At 39.2% G+C, this 25,080-nt stretch overlaps 1 long non-coding RNA gene across 1 annotated transcript in view; it reads right to left on the bottom strand.

The window, feature by feature from the left end:
* Positions 1-25,080, bottom strand: part of LOC109365902 (uncharacterized) — a 197,710-nt gene that overhangs the window by 146,732 nt on the left and 25,898 nt on the right. Inside the window, exon 2 of the long non-coding RNA XR_004158802.2 lies at positions 13,944-14,160. This is a non-coding gene — a long non-coding RNA (uncharacterized LOC109365902). The remainder of the gene's footprint in view (positions 1-13,943; positions 14,161-25,080) is intronic.

A 25,080-nucleotide genomic window follows, 5' to 3' on the forward strand; every position in this document is an offset into this window, starting at 1 on the left:
GACCCGGACAGCTTTTGGTCTGAGGACCCTTCAGTGGCTGCAGAAAGAACACTTGGAAGAAAATAGACTCTTGTCACACACTACTCCTTTGAGCCAATCTGGCATGCAGTCTCTGTAAGGAGGAAGCCACCTCTGCTCAGCTCCGCAGGACTCATACCACAGACCACCTTAGTTCTGTCACCAGTTTGGTAGGCAGAACTAATGGATTTGGAGATCAGGCCAAATAATTCCATAACAGACCTCAATGTTCTTATCATTCTGCTCTTGAGCCTCCCTTTCATTATTTACTGTCAACGGCTCTTTACATCTTCTACTTTATTTCCATAACCTTACAAGGTATAGCTCTCCTAAGCTCCCCTTACAATTTAATACTGCTTGACCTCTACACATTTTTTTGCCAACATCTTTCACAAATGCTTTTCTTCAGCCCATCTCATTTTGTGGAGCTATTCCTCAATATCCTCTGGTAAGTCATCAAGTAATAGTAACCTTCTCCACTTAGTCGGGGAAGCTGAGATTCCCCAGCAGATATACAAAAGCCTAGCAGAAGGATATGTAGAAGCAGAGAGACTCCAACTGGTTCGTGAGAATCGATGCAGCAGGCAAAGGGGAAGAAACCAACATGAGCTCTTGATAGCCCTAAGAATGTGTGTGATAGCTCTCTCTGGGTTTGATAATAAATGTCACATCTCATGTCAGAGATTTATCCATGCCCGGATAAATAACCCCTGAAGACCATATTGCCTCAGAAGCTAAGTATTAGCAGCTGCATGCATGCTATTAACCCCTCACCTGCCACACAACTTTGAATTTGCCCAGGGCCAAACACTTTAAAGAAGGGTTGACTGACTTCAGAGTGTGGGGGCAAGAAAGCTGCAGGACATAATGTATGACAAAGAGTGCCCATGTACTCATGCCCTTTTGTAGGACATTTGTGATGAGGGCACTGAGTATTCCAGCAATTTTAGCTGATTTGAAGGACAGTACTATTCATCTGCTCAGCTGAGATACAGACTGTGTTCCATGCACTCTCAACTATTTTGCAATTATATTTCTCTATGTTTCCTTAATATAATATTAAAGGTACAAGGAAGGTGACTAAATTCTCTAAATTCTTCCCTAGCTATGTGTATTTCATGTTAAGTAAATCTGAAAAACATATCTTGACCTGTAGTATTAATGTAAGCATACAGAGACAGCACCAATAGGAAGACTCAGTTACAATACAAAGGGCAAATCTGCAAACTCTATTGTACTGCCCACAAAGACCCACCTGGAAAACAAAAGGCATCATCATCCTGACCCTCAGCACAAACCAAGACTTAGTCTACAGGTTGCAAATGCAGTGGTAAAAGCAGCCTGGAGAAGGGCATCACGATGCTCAATAAAAAGCTGTGGAAATACCCATGTCAAATCTAACCTGAGAAAATCTTCTCTTAATTTTTTGCTGGCATAACAGACGATACCCAGGATTTTGTTTTAATCTTTCCCATGATGTGTGAGACTTCACAATAAAATTTTTAAGAGCAGAATATTTTCTCTTTTACCTACAGAAACATCAAAAAAATTTTGCTAGCTAAGGTACTTGGCCACAAACCTCAACCCACAAATGAATTCACCATGAATGTGAAACAGTATGGGAGGGATTTGCACTAACTTAAAAAAAAAAAAAAAAAAATCTACCTTCATGTGCTCACACCAGAAGATCGTTCAAAGGAGTGAACTCCAATGTTCCACAATTTCCTCTATTTTTTGTTGTGTTTGTTGTTTTGTTTTTTTTTTTTTTAAATCTTGGTTCCATTCTTCCTCTTGCCATTTGAAACACTTCAAAAACTGAGAAATTTATAAATTGAAAAAAAATAGATAAATAAAAAATAAAAAATAATTCCTGGCATAATTTATGTAGGAAAAAAAAATCAAACAGGTGAAGAGAAAAAGAGCAAATGGCAATCTATGAAAAATGTACCTTTTCAACTGAAAATTTCTATTCTAAGAAAAATCAAAGAGTAACAATAATTAACACTGAAAAATAATTCCCTAAAAGTACTTTTTTTTGAGAAATGTCAGACTTTTGCAAATATATAAACATACATATATATATACATTTATATATATATATTTATATAGCTAAGACTTAATACAGCTTCAAGTAACACAGAAGACTTTCAAGGAATTAATTAAAATTCTCAGTCCTATCACATAAAACAGTCAGGACAGCTGATCTCATACCCCAAAAGGGAGATTTGTCAATAAGAATAAGACAGAATTTTCAGCTGCGTTAAGAAGAAAAATAATGGAAAACCCCAAATCATGTTGTAACAGAACAATAAAAAAGGCAGAAAGCCAAAGGTCATTATAACTATGCAACAAAGCAGAAGTTGTATCTGACAACACTAATAACATCAGTACTTCATTTCTGAAATGCTACAAAAGCTTAACTTTCCACAGATTCTACCAGGTTGTCTGTACCTGAAAGCACAGGCCCAAGTACATGCTCTGCAATATGCAACATTTAATAACTCCCAACTCATATGAGTAATCACGAAAGTTTAGTTTGATACTTCAAGAATTCATGTTTTCAAAACAGCAGTCTCAGGATCCCCAGTTCACACATACTTTCTTTTATACTACCTCATACAAAGTCTGTGTATTTCTTCCAAATTAAACAGCCTAGCACAGAACCATTTTGGCATAGTGCAACAGTACAGTTAGGTAAAGCTGAGCTCAGTGTGTTATTTGTTTCATTCCTTTCTAAAATTCCATCTAAATAACACCACAGCCTGATCTAAGCAAGGAAAGATAAACCACTAGAGACAGAATAAATTCTACTGTCAGTGGAGAAAGAAAATAAGTGGATCTCCATCAATTCCTGAATATCTGAGACAACAGCAAGCTTCAGGACACTGCTGCAGAGAGGAGGTGAAGGAATGTCTGTATAAACTCTAGGCATAGAGTTGGGCCTCACTGTTACAGTGTGAAGCTAATTATTGAAACACTGTTAAACCCAAGATAGAAATACACTTGCTAGCAAAATGTCTAGAGAACACACTGTGCAAGACAGTACAAAAAGCACAGACTGAGCCATGGTGGGAAGGGAAAGAGCAGAGGAGAAAGGAAAGGACAAGGAAAGTAGTATAAATCAATCTATTTTTGAAAATCCTAAACATGCACAGCCCACGTAAGTAATTTGTTTACCTAATCCAGAGAGCATTCAGCAGACACACAGCCTCTCTTCAGAGATACATCTGTATCTGCTGAGGTATGGGAAGGCATTGGTCCCAGTGAGGCTGGTGGGACAGTTAGAGGTGCGCACTCACACAGGCTATGCACACTGCTTCTCTGTGCATAGATACCATGGGAGTTTGGAAAATGCAACACACAGAAGTGTCTTCCTAGGCAAATACAGCATCTGAGTCAAAGCTTTCATAGGAAAGTAGCCCCAGGTCCAACAGGAGAAAGCTTGGCAACAGCACTATAAACCTACAACGCATTGGTGTGGTGAGCTTTGGGAGATTACATCAGCACCAACATTCTTTGTGCATCTGTAGTACATCCCAGTATGGCATGGCAACAATAGTCTGACAGAAAGATTGCAGCCTTCATTTTCCATATTCTACTTCCTAGGCAAGCACAGAAAGGAGTATGGAGGCACTGCCTTCCTCTGCTCTGTTTTGGAAAACACTTGGAACCTGGAATTCTTCTTGGGCTGCCCTAATTAAAGCGCTGCTGCATGGATCTTGCAGAGGGCTCATGGAACAGAAGAGTCAAAGCAAACCCAACCAACAGCAAATACTCAAAATTCATGTCAGAATGTCAGAGGCAAATGCAACTCAAAGAACACAAATGAAAATCATGCATAAAGCCTTGTCATTTTGCACCATTATTTCCCTCAAAATCTACTACAAGCTTTCAAAACATAAGATTACTCCATTTAACATAATAAAACTGCTTCGTGCTCAATGCTATTATTATTAATGGATCTGAACATGCTCAGCTATGGCAGATCTCTGAGCACTCAGTGGAGAAATACTCATTTTCAACAAGCCCCACAAACAAGAAAATAGTGTCAGATCTAATTCCTCTATCTCAAAGAAGCAATTGCAGTTTATCATCTTTTCTAATTCCCATTTAGAAGTTAATGGAGAGGCTTTTAATTTATTTATTTATTTATTTATTTATTTATTTTGCTCTTTCTAGAGCAAAACAGGAAATGACTAATAAACTAGGATTGATTAACAAAATCATGAAGGAATATGCTAGAAAAGCTGTATTTCATATTCTAAATATTTCTTGAATGGTAGACTCAAGTATAAGGAAAAGAACTAATTCTTTCTGGATGAACAGCGTTCACCAAAACAGAAAGAAATTATTACCTGCAGCTTGACCACAAGATGATTTGCAAATCTGCAGTCCTGACGTGTTCTGATATCCTAACTCAGGAATGTACCTTAAGTATCTGAACCAAAGTGGACATTCCATAATGCCAGTTCCTACCTAGCACAGAATCCGGATTTTATAGCAAAAATTCATTGGCAGAAATCTGTGCAAGGTTGAATATGTAGTCTTGGCTGAAAAGTCTTCCTTCTGAATCCAGGGCACAGCAGTCTTCTCCAAGACAGTGCATTTTTCATCTGAGCCCTTCCTACCCAGACAGTACATCTGGCCCATCAGTAGCTTCATTAAAAGATTCCTGGGAGAAGGTTTTTGTAGATATGGGCTTAAACTGCAAAGTCTGGATTCTCAATTAAGAGGGTAGGTTTGTAACCATGGAAGCAATGGAAGAGCCAAATTGTAATGAAGTTTGTTCTGCAAGTCCCTATGAAACGCAGCCACAAATGCACTGATGTGTCTGTAGTTACCTCCACTTCATGCAGCTGGTAAACTCTGAAAAAGGAGATGATTCTTCAAAGGAGCTGGCTCATTTAGACAGTGCCAGTGCATCAGTTTGTCTCACTAACTTCAGGATTTCCTTCTGCCTAGCGGTAAGACTTTATTACCAAGCAGCAGGTTTTGGTTTTGTTTTTTAAATAAAAGGAAAGAAGGGAAAAAAGGTAGTATGTGATACTTTGCTAGCAGATTTTAATAGCAGTAGCTAAAAGGTGGTTGACCAGTAAACAAATTAGACAACTTAGAGGTGATTGACTGCTAAACAAATTAGACAACTTAGAGTGTTTCTAACACTCTAGTACATGTACCCACTCACACCACTGTCACACAGCTGTACCTGTGTTGCAAACATCTAAGCCAGCTATCCTATGGCCCCTGAAATGTCCCAAGAAGACACAGTTCCTCCCCAAAGCCAAACTGAAACTTTGCAGTATGAAATATAGGCACTTGCAAAGCTGGCGACAGCCTTTATTTCCCTTCCCTCTACTACGCTGAACATGCAGGAACATAGGTTGAGGATTTGCATGAGAAACCAATTTATCAATGGGACAGATTTCTGTTGCAGCTATAGATTAAGAGGTGTTTTTCTGACTTCTTAAAATACACCATGATAAACTGAAATGCCTGTAAAATACCTGCTATTGCCTGGTAGAGTCACATAGTGACCGGAATTATTTTCAGCATTAACCTGTGTTAGAACTGTGGAATTATTGGGGTGAGAGTGAGTTCACACTTCTCATTGCCTTTGTTTCCAGTGGTCATTGATATCAAAAGCCATCCTACCCCTGCTGTGAAAATAAATAGTGTCATCATTGTAGTAGCCATTTTAAAGATATCTAACTACATATTTTCCCTAATAGACTGAATCAAAGCCCAAGTTCTAAAGAGAGCTTTTTACTGATTTGGTCAAATAGCAACTTCTATGCACCTGAAACCTCGCCTATTATTTTCTATTATATCAGCTCGTCTAATAAAAACAGGACCTCTCTCCACCAATCTCTTAGTCCTCTCGAATATTCTTAGACTATCGGTTTTAACATTATACTTCATGTCTTTTAAACCAATATATTCCTCCCATTTCAAATAAAAACTAAAAAAATAGTAGAAAATAAGTACACTTGTGGTACTATCTGACCACATTCTGAGCTTGTTAACAGTTCAGTATAAATTAAGCTGCAGAAAAGTTAGATCAGAGCAAAAGAGAGGGGAATCCACTGTTCTCAACCAAACTCAAGCCAGCAAAACCAGTAAATACATAAATCTTATGAACAGCATGGATAAATAAATGGGTCAGCTTTAACTTCCTGATGTTAATGGAAAGATGACTTTTGTATCTAGGGATGGTAACTCAGACTACTGAAGCAATGGGAAGAGGTGCAGTACATTAAATATGCCTACTAGAATCCATTACATTGGAGGGTAGAAAGCTGATGCTGATAAGCAAAATGTATTATGTAAAAGTCAGGTATTTCCACTAATGGATTTGCACCAGTATAAACTAGGATCTAGGGATTCATTTTGCTTGTACATATACACCTAAATTTAAATTTAGCCATTCTGCTTCTCTGATTTGTAAATTTGTTAAAGAAATAGTTGAATCTCTACCTCTGTAAAAAAGACTTTACTAATGTTTCAAGACATTTTGCAGTAAGGTGACAGACAAGGTTGTCTGTATAGGGCTGAACTCCACATCTCCTTGTACATTAGATTATTTCTGCCAAGCTGGCCATATTTTTTCCAAGCAAACCCTAACTATCAGGGAGGTCTAACACACTGTTCCTTTACCATCAGCTTTGTTTTCAAACACACAATGGTTTGGCATGACTCCAGTCACCACCAGGTGATTTTTGGCCCTTGCCCTTTTTATTATCTGGTATCTCTTAGGGAACCACAGATGAAACCAATAGAAAAGGAGAGAAAAAGGAAAAGCAGGAAAAAAGAAAGGGCTTCTTCTTTGCTTTCCTGGTAATGTGACATCTTGCCCTCTTTGCATTATATATTTTTGTCCAGCTGATGCTTTGTCCTAGTGGAATCATGGTCCTAGTATTAGCTCCAAATGGTAGGCAGGCATTTTCATTAAAAACAATTACTATTTCCAAACAGGAGCCGGTTCCTCAGTTCCAGCCATTCTTGCTGTAAAACGTTCAGCTGAGAGGAGCAGATTGTTCCTGCTGAAAATGAATGGAATCTGGCAGGAAAACCTCATGTTTTTCCAATCCTAGTTTTTTACAAAGAAAACACTGGGATCTTGTTGAAAAATTACAATTGTTTTGGTGGGCACATTATTTTTCTCAGCTGATCCGTTTCCAGCTACAGAAGGCAAGTTTTGTACATATATATTTGAGCCTGTATGAATATATGTGTACATCTACAGACAGGCTCAAGTTTTTATATATAATTGCTATGTAGAAAATTATTAATCAGTCAAGGAAGAGTAAACACATTTTTGTTATTAAAAAGCATTTATGTAAATTGATTTTTTTTAAAACAGCTTCCACATTATGAACCTTCCAAAGAAAGTCAATGAGTAAAATACTATATCATAATAACAGCTAGCTTAACTTTTAATACCAGGAAAAGAAAGAGGCCAAGGTGACTGAACTGTTTATCCTTTGGTTGTTCTCAGTAACTTACAAACATTGTCAGACTAAATTATTCTGATAAAAATATCAAAGGAGAGAAAACAGAAAACACTATTACATTCATCAAAGGAACAAGACACAGAGGTCCCCATAGTGATTACCCATATGGATGCCGCCATTTTGTAACAAGTGATTTTATTTACCTAGGATAGAAACAGATAATGGGTCAGGGTGACCTTGCCTTCACGTGGAGGTAGAATTGCCTCCTATTAGTTGTTTTCCCTTCCATATGAAGTCCTCACTTCAGGGCAAGCAATCAGTGAGTAGTGTAGGATGCTGGCAGGCCTCATGTCCGCTGCACCTTTAGAGTTTACGGGTGCTCCCCAGACAAAGTTTAGCCACACGTTAACAGCAACTCATTGCCACCTTCAAGTCCATCTCCTTTGTCAGGTCCCAAATCCCAGGGCCAACAAAGGAGTGAGAGCCAGACATTGCGCTATCTCCACTCATAGAATCACACAATCACAGAATGGCCCAGGTTGGAAGGGACTTCAAGGATTATGAATCTCCAACCCCTCTGCCACAGGCAGGGCCATCAACCACCAACCTCCCCTTTAATACTAGACCAGGCTGCCCAGGGCACCGTCCAACCTGGCCTTGAACACCTCCAGGGATGGGACAACCTCTCTGGCAGCCTGTTCCAGCATCTCACCACTCTCATAGTAAAGAATTTCCCCCTCACATCCAACCTAAATCTTCCCTCCCTCAATTTAAAACCATTTCTCTTTGTCCTGCTGTTATCTACCCTTTCAAAGAGTTGACTCCCCTCCTCTTTATAGGTTCCCTTTAGGTACTGAAAGGCTGCAATGAGGTCACCCCGCAGCCTTACAATCTTCAAGATGATACAACTGCCTTGACTTGTACCTCTCAACCATGGCCAGAATGGGGCAGAGAAGGAACAGGGATCAACGTCAAGTTGTGCTAGGGGAAGTTCAGGTTGGATATTAGGAAAAACTTCTCCAAATGACTGATTGGGAACTGGAACAGGCTGCCCAGAGAGGTGTTGGAGTCACCTCCCTAGAGAAGTTCAAGAAACATATAGATGTGGTACTTCAGGACATGGTCTAGTGCACAATTTTGTTGATAGGTGGACAGCTGGACTAGATGCTCTTAAAGGTTTTTTCCAACATTAATTCTGTAATACTAGGAATAAATCTTCCTCTTCCAGAAGCATTCAGTAACCCAGTATTGGAAGCATACATCAGCCCAAAAGCTGTTCACCCTTAGAATGTGCCATCCAACTCTCTATCACAGCTGCACAAATGTAACAAGCAAGGCAAATCTCCCTTTAAGTTCTTGAAGAACTGAGTCCTCAGTGAAGCCAGGCCTTTTGAGGTCATCTTTGAACCCAACACTAATATGTAACAAAGGAAACTTTAATAGAAAGAATGGCAAGTATTAGGATAACTGCTCATTTTAAGAGTGACCACCTGATAGTAAAAAAAAAGAGAAATGAGAAGCGTTTCCCTTTTCTGATGTTGCCCAGCTAACACAATTTCTTGTCTCCCTTTCAATTGTAATCATTATAATTAAAATTATTATTATAAAACTAATGAAAACTGCTAGCCTGGGTCCTTGCAGCCAGGCAGGATCAGCTAACTACACCTGGACCTTCTCTGATGGATAACTGTTCGACTTGGACTTCAAAGCCTCCACAGAAGTGTCCAAAACTATTTGGATTGTTGGTACTGAAGATTAGCTTGAAGATCTATACACACAGCACAACAATCACAAGAAAAATAAACATACCATCACTTCTGCCCTCAGCACACTGCTCTGCCTAAATCCCAGGACCTCTCCAGATGCACAATGCTCTGCCACTGTCCCACCCTTAAGAACCCAGCTGCTATGCATTGCCCAAGAGTCACACTCAGAATTTGAATGGCCCAAAATACTTCTAACAAGTTCACTCTTCTTCTGATTTCTTAACATAATTTAAAATCAGACACTAAATGTGGTGTCAGCAGGCTTCCCTCCAGGACCCAGCTGTTAAGTCTTTATTGTTGTGTTTGCTTTGAAGTTCAAAAAATGCCAGAAGAACCCTCTCACAAACAAACAAGTTGCAAAAGAAATGCTGGATCCAAAGTGGCACAGTCTGAATTATGAAATTCTGGAATAATTTTGAAATTTAAAGTGTAAGATACACAAATGTTCATAGACTACTTTCTGTAAATAAGATTATATTTCTCCCACAGACAGGGAGACAGATCAGAGGTTTAAAATGCCATTTGTGGTCAGGACTGTTCATTTTGTACATAGGTATGCAGCATCAAAGAATGAGGACATTCTACTGTTGAAGAACTACACTATGATTTCAGGGGAACCTTCTCTTTTCATACAATACAGTTGATCTCAGAGTCTTGCAGCAAAGTCTGCACAGCTTAACTACTTCAGCCACTCATAAGTTAAGAAGCCTGTGTTTGCCAGGCACTTGCACGTAGCACAGATACATTGCTCAAACAAGAAAGTAGTATTTTTCTGAAATAAATTCAGGCTCAGATCTTTGTTGAAGGTGCTCCCGTGTTGTTCCAACAACTTATTTACATTTTCTGTTTGTCTCAAGTTTGCCCAATTTGTATTGCTCTCCAGTTATTTACCCCAGCAGTGCCCATTTCACAGAGGAACAAAATACAGCAGAGACAGTAAAATGGCAGCCACCAGATATCAGCCCAACAGTTTATTTACATGCACCACAGCATTCACCAGCTCCTGAATCCAGCTACTTCCACTAGAGCCTTGCTCTCACATGTGGAAGACACCTCATTTGCACTGTCTCTGTTTTTGGATGCAAGTACACACATTTTTCTGTAGGCACCTAATAAGGCTGAAGGTAGCTCTTAAATGTACATGAGGAAAGCCTCCCCTCAGGTTGCTGTTTTAATTGTCCTTTTGGAACACTGCTGAAAAGAAGCAGAAGGTACAATGAAGGTAATCTGTTCTATCTCTGAGTGACCAGACAGAAGGGAACATAAGGAAATGGTTTTCCAACATGAACATTGGAAATAGAGATCAAATATTTTCAGTTAGACTCAGGACAAAGATTTTGTTCAGGAACGCTTTCACAGCCCACACAGCACTCTGTCCTTGTAAGGTTCATCCGAAGAAGGAATTGGACCACCACAGCTCTACACACACACACAGCCCTGGTAAGTAGTGCTCACACTGATCACACTGAAAAGCCATGAGGTGAAGGTATTCTTCCAATTACCTAAACCATGGGCATAATATTGTTTTCCTGACCCAGAATTTAATGCTTACAGCAACCCTGCATCTCCAAGTTTTCACCTTATCTTGATCTTCAAGATACACAGCTCATGTGAGCACTTCCTAATTCACTCCACTTCAAATATCCCAGCTAAAAACAATCTCTATTTCTACATACTAACCTAGATAATTTATCCTTAAAACAACTTAAGAAGTCAGCAACACTGACCTCTGAGGAGGGCAGTAGTTTCTTCTATAGGCACATCTGGATCCAGAAGAGGATAAGCCCTCTTTGGTCATAAAGGTGAAAGAGCTGAGAATGCATTGAGCTATTCCATCCCCTGGGCAAAAAGTCAGATTTGTTTTCCTGCAAGATATCTCCAAGCCTAAGCTCAAATGGAAGTCAGACTTCACCAATTCTGACTCTATTGAAGTCAAAGGCAGTTTTGTCATTGACTTAAACAAAACTAGGATTCACCCTACGGTAAGGGGCATTGTGTTTTTCAGCAGCCACCCATGTGGAAATTTTGCTTAGATGACTGACTGCCTGGAAGGTAGCAGTGCCAGGCCACGACGTACCAGAAATGTTTGTTAACCCATGTACTCCAGCATTTGAAACTGCAGAGATCTGAGTACAGTCATGTCCTTTAGAAAAAGGATGTTCCTATACCCTTGGCTTCTTTACTCCACCTGAAGCTGGTTATGTACCTGATGTACCTAGCCTGGTGTTCAGCTGTGCTACTGGGTCTGACTGTTTATCAGGAAACATCAGAGAGGTTTTATGTTCACACATTGTAAATAATGTGACAGACCTTGAAAATATAATATGTCTTTTTATAGCTACTGTATGCATTGTGAACTCAAAAGAAAACATCTCCTGAAAGTAGAGTTGAAAATAGGTTATTACATTCATGTTTCATGTTCACTCACATTCTGATTTTAAAAAATCCACTCAGTGTATGTTCAGACTGTAGGGAAATACATAAAAATATAGGAAGCAGGAAGCTAAAGAACAGTTCAAATGCATACCTAGGAAATTCCTAAACTCATCCCAGGAATTTATCTGGTACTCAGAACCTGGGCGGAATACTTCTATGAGTTCAAATGAACATACATATGCAGAGGTATTCTAAAAATGCATCTTTGAACTGTGAGTCTGAACCAAAGTTCCTGTTATTACAAAAATGCAGCAAAACTTCTTGGTAATATTGCTTGCTTATGCATTGGCTTTTCAGTACAAGGAGCCCTATATTTGGCAACAGATGCATTTAAATTTATACATACACAGATTTAGTGTGCTATTAAAACTCCAATGCAAAGCATGCCGTGAAACGTATAAAATATACTGCAATATAGTTAAGCTTGGGGTTAGCTGAGCTGTTTTCACCTGCTCTAATTAGAGAAGGCCTCACACAAAACCATCAAATCAGAGATGGAAGCAAAGCATCAGAAAATGCAGAAAGGCTGTAAAAAAAAAAGGAGGAAAGGCATAGAGAGATCAAATTTCAGCCTTTGCATCTTGGGTTTCTTTCTAGTTCAGAAGCCTCCACAAAAGCTTTCCCGAGGTGGATTGCTTCTTTCAGTTTCTTCAGTCTAGAAATTAAAGCAGGTACGTATCCACAGGCACCTTTTCACCATTCCTGTTTCTCCCATTTGCAATGAGCTTCTTAACAGTACTTCTGTGCTTCCACTTTTGGGCCAAGCTGCAATGAGGTACTTCAGCCATCCAAAAAAACTAATTTTATTGTAGCAGTTAGAGATGAACAGCCCTCTCCTTATAAGATGAAGTAGGTGCTAAATTTTATAGTTCTGAAGTGAGGCAAAAAAAAAAATTGGGAACAGAAAATGAGTCAGCCTCCTATCTGCATCTGCCTGCAGGCACTGTTCTGAGGGACAGAATTTATGACCATGAATGCCCCTGTGCAATTCGCATGAAAAGGAGGATAAACTTTCCACAGCTACATGCAGACCAGTCACGATCTTGCTCTGTGGAAGTATCACTGGCACCAATAGTACCAACACCTTGCATTCCTCCAGCATCATCCATCAATGGGTCTCAGAAAGCAGTAGAGATCCCAGAGGATGAAGGGATGGAGAATGACTTAATGCCTTTCCAAATAGCGAACTGTTATTTTCATTTTGCAGATGGGATGCTGAGGGTAAAGGAAACGAAGTGATTTTGGCCCATATGACAAGGCCAGAAGTAACCTAAAATTTCCTGAACACCATTTCTGAAAAGTAGAAAGGGCCGCTTGGCACTTTCACTTTCTTCACCTCAACAAAGACTTTTTCCACCACTACGCAAATCAGGGAAGGTACTCTAATATGTTCCTAACCTCACCTTGAAACTGCTTCTCCTTGAGGTATATTTTATTTCCATCCTCCTTCTTTCACTGGCAGAGGTCTTTCTACATCAGTACTCGAGCATTACAGAGCAACTGCAAAATCTTGCAGTACAGCAGAGCAGAGGTTATATGGCCAAGACAACTGCTATTTTCATCAATTCTTCAGCAATCCAGCTGATCATAACAGCTATTCTTGACTAGCCTGCCTTCCTAATACCAGTCGCCAGGAGAACACAGCACATACTATTGGCTGTGGCCCTCACTAAAAATACAGTGCATTCTTGCACAACAACAAAAGCTCCCAGTAGAGCCAATGGACAGCAGACTAAAAACAGTAACCAAAGGCTTTAAATTGCACAAATTACAAAGGTAGAAGAACTGAAAGCAGCATGCCACTAAAAGCCATCTGCCATCTTGGCCCGCCCATGTGTCCCTTCTCCCCAGCAGTGTTTTATATTAGTAATGATGTCTCTGTATTATGTATGACAGAGTCTCTGCTGCTTTGAGCAAGCAATAACATAGATGCTCCTTCAGTCCACTGCTTTGCATATCCACGCTAGCTGGGGGAGCAGAGGATGTGCCTCCCAGTCTCTCTTTCTGGACATAGTTCAATTGGAAGGCAGTATGCACATGCAGATATTCTCCAATGCATGTACATATTGTATTATCAGGACTCTCATGCACATTAATAATACACAGAAATACATAGAAATAAGCATGGATTCAGACATGGCGTGGATTAGATGAGATAAGAATGGATCAGCAAATGGTTAGTCTGACTCTGGGCCCATCTCCAAGATATAAAAACATTGGCGTGTTTTTTTAATTTGTTTTAACTACTTCACTGGTAGGTTAATAATTTTACCTGTCATTGAAGCTGCCATTTACATAAGTCTTTGAAGTGAAGTCTCAGAAGATTTTTTGAAGGAAGATGAAGCCAACCACAGGACTGTTCTGAAAGATGCTGCAGAGATGGATGTGGAGTCGAGGCTGAGGCACAGCAGTTCAGTGCAGAGAAATAGCTGAGAACTCTTCACGATCAAGCTCAGGTACTAGAAACAGCCTTTGCAGGTTAACATGCCCTGTGAGTAAAAAAAAATAAAAGTAAAAATAAAAAATAAAGGAGAATTAGCCTGAGGAAGGTAATGTGCTGATTTGCAAAGACTGCTTTCACTACTTGAGCTAATGGGCTAACTCATGTGGTCTTCACACAGTCCTGCCAATAACACCTGAGCCAACAGCCTGTACTAAGAAAAGAGAATGAACAGAAATGAGACAGAAGATGGAGGAAAAGGTGAAAACAAAGCATGTGGATTTATATTGGCAGATCCTTTTATGAATCAAAGAAAATGGTAGCTGGTTCAAGGGAAATGACTACTTCTGCAGCTGACCTCAGAAATTATGGTGGGTTATCAGAAAGTTGGTGGAAAAATTCATTACAAGCTCATTTATTCAGATAATTTTGCAAAATACACTGTGTAACTCACTTTCAGCTGATGCACGTTGAAGTCCATGAATACAAAACATCTTAGGCAGTTTGTGTATGGGAACCCCATTACCACAGCTCAGCTTATCTCAAGAATTAGATGGAAGGCAAGGGATATAGAGGCACATAGACAGGGTGAAGGCAAGAAGGACTGAAGAGGTGAAAAGATATAAAAACAAGGGAAGGAGGAGACAAGGAAACAGTGCAAAAAGGCAGAGGGAGAAAAACTAGCAAAGAAGAAAGAAAACAAGGGGAAAAAAAAAAAGACAGGTAAGTCAGAAGTAATCGTGGATAAGACAGCAGGGTGGGGAAGAACTGGAGGAAGAGATGGCAGCTTGAGGCAGCTGAGCCTATAAGAAACAGGAAAGTGAAATGTGCTGTCCAGGTTCAGAAAGACAGCAGCAAAGGACATGTAGTAAATGTATTTTTCTTTCTCCCTGTTAGAGCATTTATCAACTAGAGCAGAGAGATGGTAGCACATGTGAATCATTCCACAGCTGAGTTTTGGATCCCAAGCCAGCACATTCTGTATTTCAGCACAGGATGTTATATATTAGCAGTAGTTCTGATTTCCAGAAGTCCTGAGCTCCCAATCTGAAGTCTCACAGCTATCAAAGGCAGCTGCTTTCCCCTGAAAAGCTGCAACACTGCACATCAAGTTATTTTGCTGGACTTTTACTCATGATTTTGACAAATCAGGCTTCAGCTCAGAGCACCACAGTGCAAGAACAGCCATTTGGCAATCACATACAATGGGAATAAGGAGGAGTGAATCTGTTCTTAGAGGTAATGTGTTTCAGGTATTCTTCCAGTCAAGCTCCTCAACTGTGTGATGCTTCATACATGTGCAAAGACAGCATCTGATTCCCTAATTTCTAGGAATAGATTTGTAACATGCATTGAGATGCTCAGAAGAAAGGTCTAATTTTAAGTCCAGAGAGTTGACATTTACTTGATTTTTCCCAATCTGCTGTTTCTTAGAACTCCAAATCTAAAGGGATGGGATGGTGCAGGCAACTGGCAATATCACTGTCATAATAGCTACATCATGGCACAGACAGCCCCAGCTCATAAGGCAGTAGGAAGCACACGAGTTGGTATATAAAAAAGGACTGGCAGCACAATGTAGTATGTGGATGCCAGATTCATTGCTCACTGAAAGCTTCATTTTTAAATCCAGCATTTGCTTCGTGTCTGAGCTGTAGCTGATTGTTACAAAGAAAAAATACTGAAAAAGAATTTTAGCCCTGAGACTTTGTGTTGCTCTTGGTTCTTACGGTACCAGAAAGAAAGTAGGGTTTCTGTACTAAAATACTAGTGAAGCCTTTGTCTGAACTGAGCTTTCTGTTGGCATTCTGGCTGCTCCTGTCTTTGTAAAAACTATAAGGTAGGATTTTTTTCATTGTGAAAGATTTAGCAAAGCTGCAGACATCCATTTTAGCCAAAGTGATTTCATCTTTTTCCTCCAAGGCTGCCCAACTGAAGAATTATCAGACTTTTTTTCTACTTCTCATTGCATTCTCTAATGTCACTGGTTTGTACCAACCTTCTATTCATTTCTACCAGCCCCTCCCCAGACTAGCAATCATCAAACAGTTCAAATGTTGACTAGGAAGAAAAATAGTACAACTTAAAAATAGCAGAGAAAATAAAAACACAAGTTAATCTTCAGGGATCTGAATACATTCTGCTTCACACTGAATGTGTTTAAGAAAGAACAGACAACCTACTTCCCAATGTCTGGGAACACAAGATTCAGATTCATGCTTTGGCCTCATTTTGAACTAAGATAGCACAACTACAGGACAGAAAAAGAATTGCTTAAGGATCTGATTACAGGACTGAGAGCCAGGAAACCATGAGCATTGGTGCTGTCATCAGAATTTTCCTGTGTAAATCACTTAATTTCAATTCCTCTGTCTGTATGAAGACAGGCATATTTGCCTACTCTTAAATAAGTCTCAGAGTTACTGGTAGGTTATTGGCAGAGAAATCCCAAGGCCCAAGTGCAGAACTGATGCTTGAGCGCTCATCAGGAACTCCATCTGTAAATACTGAGATTGAAAACAGAAATTGCAGGCAAAAGGGGCACATCCTCCATCTCTGAAGATGACAGCCTGAACAAGTTCAGATTTGATCTTGTAGGCAAGGAAGTCCTTCTCTTTCCAGTTTGTGTTCTTTTCTTGTATCCCTGGAACAGAGCCAGAAGCATTTATTTTCTGCCACTTGGTTTTGCAAAAAAGGTTCATGGAAAATTGTTCACTCAACAATCAAAACATTTTTTCTTGCTCTTAAAAAAACATTAAAACATCTTTTGTAAAAAAGTCCCGGAGAAAAAAAGATATTTCACTTCTTTGCACAGAACTTAACAGATAATCTAAAGGAATTAATATCCCAGTTGAAGAGTATACTCTTATTCCATACATCTCATGGGGTATTACAAAGGAGCTAGTACATGGATTGTGAAAGCTTAATTTGAGATTGAAAACCTGCAGAATAAAACAAACAAGAAAGAAGCTTCTACAAAGTTTGTCAGCCATCTTCTTCATCTCACCAAAGACTGGCTCAACAGATGTTTATTTTATCTGATATACTAAGCATAGACTAATAATCAAAATAAGTTAAAATTAGAGGGAATCTATATAAATTAATCATAGCATGAACTATTTATCAAGATTCATCACTTTTTTAAGGATATGCCACAAAGTAATTTTCTCTGATACGTGGCACAACTATAAGCAGATATTTGAATGGTACAAAAACATGGATCATCAATCCACCAGGTACAGAGACATCATGCCACAAATCAGTCTTCAAAATGCGGATTATTAGGTTCTGTCCATATAGTAGAAAACCACCCAGCTGCAATTTCTATAAGATCTCTAAATAAAGTGGGAAGACTGAACTCAAGTGTTTAGATAACAGACAAAACGTCACTCGGTGGTACATGTTATTGCTCCTGAAAAGCACAAGCAGAAGGTGAGGTTATGAAATCCCCCCAGAAATACAGAAAGACACTAAGTGAGACTTTGCTAAGTAGTAATTACTGCAAATACTTTATTGTACTCTCAGAGCATAGATGTCCAGAAATGGTCTAAGACAATCTCATTTTACTGAGAACATCTCTTGTTCTCTGTGCCTTCAGAGAGAGGCCCCACTACAGCTGCTATATCAGGCTAAACTCATGTAAAATACTTAAAAGTGAAAAGTGAAAAGTGAAAGGTGAGTTGAAGAGGCTTCTGAACAAATTGATAAATGAAGAGCAACTAGTCACTAGTATCAGAAGTTACATAGCCAGTGATGCTAAATCAAAGACATTACTGAGTTATTAATAGAAGTCTGTAACTAAGTCCTGAGTTCAACCTCAGTATCTTGAGGAAGTGAAAAAATTGAAACCATTTTTGTCACATAAGGACTCCATAGAAATCTTGGGTAACTACAGAACAGTGTATCTGATCTCTGCAGTGGATAAATTTCTAGAAACAACAGTAATGAATAAAATTGGTAGACACGTATAAATAAGATATGCCAGGGAAGAATCCAACAGTGTCTTTAAAAAAGTCACGTCCCAGAAATTTGATGAAATCTTCAATGAGCATATGGCCTAGGATGCTCTCTAGCCAATACAGCATAAGAAATCCCTCCTTGCACTGAACTGAACGTTCATAGATCAAGAAGTTAATAATTGGAAACAAACTGTACTGTTAGTTCTCCCAGTGGAAAAAGGTTTTGAATGTGTTTACAACCACTTTAACCACTATATTTATAACCAACCCGGGAAAGCACTACAAGTGAGGTGACAGTTTGCTGATGATACAGCACTGCTCAGAACAGACAAAATTGTAGCTAATTGTGAAGAGCTGCAGAAGAACATCATGAACTTAGAAGAAATTCAGTGGTGATGGATGCAAAAAAAAAAATAATACTAATTATAGACACACAGTGATCAGCAGCACTCTTGGGAAAGAAATCTTAGACTTACTTCAAATAATTAGAAAAGGTCACCTCAGTGTTCAGCTGCTGTCAGAAATGCCCAGAGCAGCTTTTAGAAACTGCTAGGAAATAATTTGAGAGAACAGCAGAATGAATGAATAAATAAATAAATTCTGTCTTTTCTGGATGAATCCACAGTGCACCTGCATCTTGTACACTCCTGGTCTCAATTTTAGAGGACATCATTTCTTGAAACGTTTTAAGGAAGCATGGAAAAGCACTAGAAAAGCACTGCCACTGGCACTAGCTGACTCAAGGCTGCTGGTATGATAAGATAGGGGGAATGAGGAAGATGTGTGGTGTCGGGACCTATCTTACTGGCAGCTTGTCATGGGAGGAGAGTGACCCACAGTACTTAAGACCACCCCATTGGAGAGTTTTACTCCTCATTCATGGAGACAGTTGGTGCACACCTAGAGGATGTTCTGTTCCTTTCTACAGCAGAAGACTCTCTGGTTTTGTAGCCAGGAGTGAGAACATCAGCATGTTTCAAACAGAGCACAGAGCACATGGAGAAATAAGCAACTTAGGAACTATCTGAAAGGAATCTAAACTATGTAAGCTGCCCAGTGACAGATGGGGAAATAAAAGAAGCACCCTCCTGTTTTGTCACATCTCTTGTCACCTCTTGCCCTCCCCTATTAATCATTTCCCATGCATGTCATCTTCTTACTTCCTTGCTCAGTATCTGATATCACTTCTCCCTTTCTGACAGGTAAACATCCACCACCTTAGATTTTCCAGGGTAGATTCCTAATGACCCACAGAAAAAAATTATAAGGCTTTTAAAAATGTCCTGAACTACTTTGCCCTTCCTCTATTTAACTGATTTGCATTTAAGAGCAGTACTTGCTCTATTCTCAAACACAGGGATCATTAAAGGCAACAAACATAAGTCATGATAAAAGAATACAGAGAATTCAAATACTTCATTCTCAGGATCATTTCCTTTTTCAATGGAAACTTGAGTTCTCTGTGGATAAAAACAATGCTTTGAGATAAATCTAAAATAGAGGACTGAGCAGGAGGAATTGTACTGGACTTGATTGGGAGATACCTATATACTGTATACCTTTCCTGTGCATGAACACAGCATTTCAAAAACATCCATACAGAACCAATCTAGGACTACTCAGAGTATAGCTTGAAATATGGGCATAGATATTGTCATGCATTTTAGAAGAGATTCCTCCAGACAGCCTCTGTAAATACCTGAAGGTTTTGGTTGGCAGCAGCAGCATTTTGGAGGCGTACACTGGAGTTGCAGAGGCGTGTAGCCATATCACAGACACTGCAGGTACATCACAACAGAGAACAGACAAGAGCCCCAGCTGTAGGAGGAGAGCAACTAGAGATGGATGGAGTCCAGCCATAAGTATTTCCGCCATAAGATTTTTGACCCTTGCATTTTTTGCACCCTCTGGATTCAGCATCTCCATGAAACGTACTGAAAAAAGTCTTTTGGCAAAGAAAAATTAGTCAGGTTTTGAGTGTTATGTTTCAAAACCACATTTCATATCAGAATAAGTCTGCTCCTATTAGGGAAAAGGAACACATTTTACAAGGAAAAGCTCCAAGCCATGCTAGTATATGCAGTAGAAAAAAAGGAGGCCTATTTTCAAGTTTCAAGTTCAAAACATCATACAAAAGCAAAGTCACGTCTCCAGCAGTTTTGTTGGGGTTGGGTTACATCCAGTTCCAACAATGCTATACACGGCGTATGAGCCATTACAATGATACCTCACTTGATCTTACATGATAGAAAAGGCAGATTGCATAAAACAGGTGCTATGCAGTAATGCAGCTTCCTCAGTTATCTGCTTCACAAACAGCAAACTCTTTAGCCCTATTATTGTTTTTCTCATTTGCCACATTCCAGCTCCAAAAGCAACTCTAGTTCTCTAAATCGTTAGCAGCTTTTATAGCCAAAGATAAGTATCCATCACTTTTAATTTTCATCGTTGCATCTGTTTTGTCATTTAGCTGCAGCAGGTTGTATCACAATGAGACGATTAATGAGAAAATGGATGCAAACATTTTTATTTCAAATAGCAGCTCCTGGACAAGATCTGTAGAACAGAACCAAGCTATGTGACTGTAAAAAAAATAATAATAATTAAAATAAAAATTGAAAAACCCATACATATATTTGTATACACACAAACCTAAACAAGTACGAGTTGTGCCAATGTCTATGAACACCTTAGAAATGTAACAAAGATAAAGGCATATTTTTCACATTTGCCTGGTTAGATTTTTGGTTTGTCTTTTACAATTAATTTGGCCTTTTTTATTTCACACAAATGTCCAGCTCAAGTGTGGTATATCAACAAATGGCATCATTTATTTTCCAGGGAAAAGCCAAACGTTGTGCTTCCATTCAGAAAAGGCAGCATATATAGAGCGTACTGCTAATATCAAAAGTTTTGGGAATGAGAAAACAGTAACTTCTATTGCTGTCTCTAGATTTACTGTAAAAACTGTTCATTTATAATTATATTGGAACAAGAATATTCTTTAGTATAATTGTTACCTATAAAAATAGAAGTCCCCCAAAATATTTTACAGTTTCTGCTGGATGGGAAGAAGAGTGTGATCTGTGAACACTATCCACAGAAAGCAGATAAGCTTTTCAGATTACCCATCCCCACCCCCCTCAAACAATCCTTCAGATTGAAAGAATTAGTTAAATTTCATTAATATTAACATTGTAGTTAGTTAAGATTTTTCTAGGAAAACAAAAAATATTCATAAAAATACAATCGCATGAAACAACTATTTATCTAACAAACAGCATAGTATAGTGAACAGCATATAAAAGTGAAGACTGCAATATTAGATTGAGATAAATATTCTAGCTGGAGACCTATTAGATTCTACACTTTCATGTCAATGAAACATTTGGCCTACCGATGCATTTTTGCCTACTCTGCCAGGCAGGGCTCAGGCTCTGCAGGAGGATACAGCCGCAGATCTCTGCAGGAAGAGAAGACCTTTTTTTCCCCAAGTAAAATGTTCCCTAACTCTGCAAGGGAGGTTGGCAGTAGATCTCAAACTCCGGCCTGTCTTTTTAATACCCCTACAATAGCTCAGTTGGATTGGGACCAGCTGTTGGTGCATTACCATTTGTAAATGCTTAAAGCAACTACTCCTTGTTTTCTTGGCAACATGTACTGTGGAAGGAAAAAAAAAAGAAAAGCACTTTCATTCAGACATTAAGAATTACTGGATGCCAGCTTTGGCTTACACAAGCTATTGTTTGCACAGCTCTCTTCAACAAGTTTTCATTAAAAAAAAAAAATAAAAATCCTGTAGGGATAAATTAAGCCCCTAAAATTCTGATTTGCACCATCCACTCAGCCTTCATTGGAAGCAAGATTCCTTTTCTAAGCAAACCATTTCAGACCACAGGTCTTTCTGAGTTTCAATTTCTGCAACATCCCCACAAAATCACCCAGATTGTCGTAGGAATGATAATTATAACTTCCTTACACGCTGTTTTAAAATAACTGATTTTTTTGCCTGTTAATATGAGCATAAGAAAGAGATCCGAGCTGTCATTACCCACGTTCTGAAATCAGATTCAGCACTGAAAGCTTGGGGGAAAAAAAAAAAAAGAAAACATTAGGATTATACTTAAGCATTTGAGAAATACTGAAAGAGTCAAAATACCAGAAAGATCCCTGATTTGGCTGTCACGACAAAAAGAGCCCAGTCATAGTAGGGAACATACACCAACATTTTTGCTATTCAGATGAAAACAACTCCAGTGACCTTTCACTGCCTCATCCCTTCCAACCACCCCTACTAGAGCATGGTGTACTGGAAGTGTCTAAGCACGAACGCTAGCATCTCGGTGGTTGCAGCTGCTAGTACAATAGGATTAATTTGCCATCTACCAACTCTAATGCCCTTCTGTTTCATCTTCTTTCCCCACCAGGGGCAGTGGTGACAGCATCTGTTCCACTGTTATTTTAGTGGCGCCTTTCGTGCTGTTATAGTTAAAGGTCTGTCAGCATTTCCATTACACACACGCATGCACACATTTCTTGAGGGAAGGGACAGCTCAAATCCCTCTCTGGGAAAAAAAAAATAGTAAGAACACTTTGGGGCTGAAAATGGTATGAGAGTCTTAGAAGAAAACATTTATCTAATTTATTGTTAGAGAGAAAAAATGGAGATATAAGAGGTTCCTAGTAAACTATTTTGCATTTATTAACAGAAAACAATGGTGAAAATTTTATATGGGTTGTTGTATGGATTGGTCTTAGAGAAAAATATCATGTCAAAAAGAAAACAAAACAAAACAAAACAAGACAAAGCAGATAATTTCTCCCCACCAACCACACTCTTTTGTTAGTTTTTAGGTGACTAATTTAGATGATAGGATATTATAGGATATTATTGCAGACAAGATTTGATGAATAAGCTGTTGATTGTGGCTGACCAGCTCTTAATAAATAACAGGTGCCCAGATCTCTGAGCTGAGAGGGATAATGGGAGAGAAGCACTGTTTTCTTCAGGAGGTCAAATGCACCAAGAGGTAAAGAATCTCTCTGCTGGGGTCTGGGAGCATACATGTTGATACTCCCAGCCCTGCTGATATATGCAGCAGTGATGGTTGCTGCATCCTACAGGACAAGGGCTCATTCCACCATCGTTTTGTGGCAGCTGTTGCCCATGAACAAGTCTGACTCACGAGCATTACTTTCTATCCAGTAGAGCAGATAGGAAAAAAAGGCAAATGCTGAGGCAATTAGAGGACAGGTCAGCTTATCTCAGCAATAAAAATTCTCTGGAAAAGCAACAGGTAGCAGGTTAACCAGCTCAGGACTGCTTCACAGACCCCACAGGTGTTTTCTCTCACTGAGCTGTGCAAGCCTTTCCATGCAAAATTGCTGGGCATGTGCAGGTTCCCCCTGGTGAAAGAGAACTTTGAAACAGTATAACTTATCTAAAATCCCAAAACCCTTTCACTTGGCATGCTTTAATACTGTAGAGAGGTATGTCTTCAACAATAGAAGGGGGGGATTCTTATTTTACAAAAATCTCTTCTTATAGAGAGAAATTCATTGGCCATTGAGAGGGCCAGCACAAGTAGCAGTACAGTACTTGCCATAGGATGATTGACATAATCTGAGTTTTCTAAGGGCGAGTTCAAGTTTGTCTCCAGTCTGATCAACACACTACCATCATTTACAACACCTTCTGTAAACCTCATCCTCTTCCAAATTCTGAAATAATAGTGAGGCACTTATCTTTCTGAAAAATACATAAATTAAAAAAAGAAATTAGGATTTTTAAATTCTTAGCACCCTAAGAAAAAAGAAAAAAGCCTCACAAGAAACAGCTAAGCAATATAGTTGGAGGCAAGACTCCAAAGCCATACAAATTTCTTTAGTCACATTGATTACCATCACAGTCCAGTCACTGTGATGGGAAACATTAATAACATGCTGTTTCTTTTACAAGTTACATGATCAAATACCTGGGTGTCCTTTGTCATATCACTTAACTGCTCTGCATTTCAGCATCCTCATCTGTGAAATGGAATAGGTAATTAAACACTCATGAATGCTTTGGGACTCTTTGGTGGAAAGAATTATGGTGTCTTATTACTGTGAGACAACATGCAATTGTCTCAGGTCTCTGTAACAGCTGAGCCTAAATGGTAAAGGAAAAAAAAAAAAATCCAAAAGCTCTACTGAGATCTTCTGCCCTATCCTCCGCAAGATGCTGCTACTACTTCAATCTGATTTCCAAGTTTGGGAAATCAATCTGAGGCTGGATCACACTGAAAAATATTATCAGGTTTCATGCAACCACGTTGGGTTGGAAATGAGGAAGAGAAAGGAGAAATGAAGAAACGTATCTCCCAGAAATATTACATTCATGAGCTGTAGGAATTATTTAAAAGATGACTGAGCAGAGGAAGCTCAAAAGAAGAGCATGGAATATACAGCCTCTCTCTCACCAAAAAAAAACACCCTAAAACCAGTGGAAATCTACCCCCACTGTGTAGTCAATTTCCCAAAAGCACATGGCAATGAAAAACATTTTATACTGCCCCAAATTTGCCAGCAGTGAGATCTAGGTGGCTACTGCCCACCTCACAGCACTGCAGAAGCGAGTGCCCAATGGGTATAATTCTCCATTATCTCTCAAACCTTTGCCACCAGTGTACAGATAGAAGCGACGGAAAAATGAAAAGTGTGTATATTGTAAGCGTTGGTTAAACAACCCCACAGTAATTCTTATTTGCTGGAGGTTTTAGAGAGCAGATGTAGGATTGGCAGGGGCCAGGAGCTGGCTATATTGTTCTAGCACATTTAGAGCCAACACGGAAAGAACACGGAAAGCTGCATTTTTGTGTGTGTGCATGCGAGTGTGCGCGCGTACGTGCGTGTGTCTGCCTTTTGCCATCAACTCAGCTAAGGTTTCTTGGATTCACACTGACACATACAGGAAAAAAAAAAACAGTGGGTTGGTTCTCTTCCAAAAGAAATATGACTTATATCAGCTG

This window comes from Meleagris gallopavo, chromosome 2 (genome assembly GCF_905368555.1).
Source record: "Meleagris gallopavo chromosome 2, MGAL_WU_HG_1.1, whole genome shotgun sequence".
NCBI classification, from domain to species: Eukaryota; Metazoa; Chordata; class Aves; order Galliformes; family Phasianidae; genus Meleagris; species Meleagris gallopavo.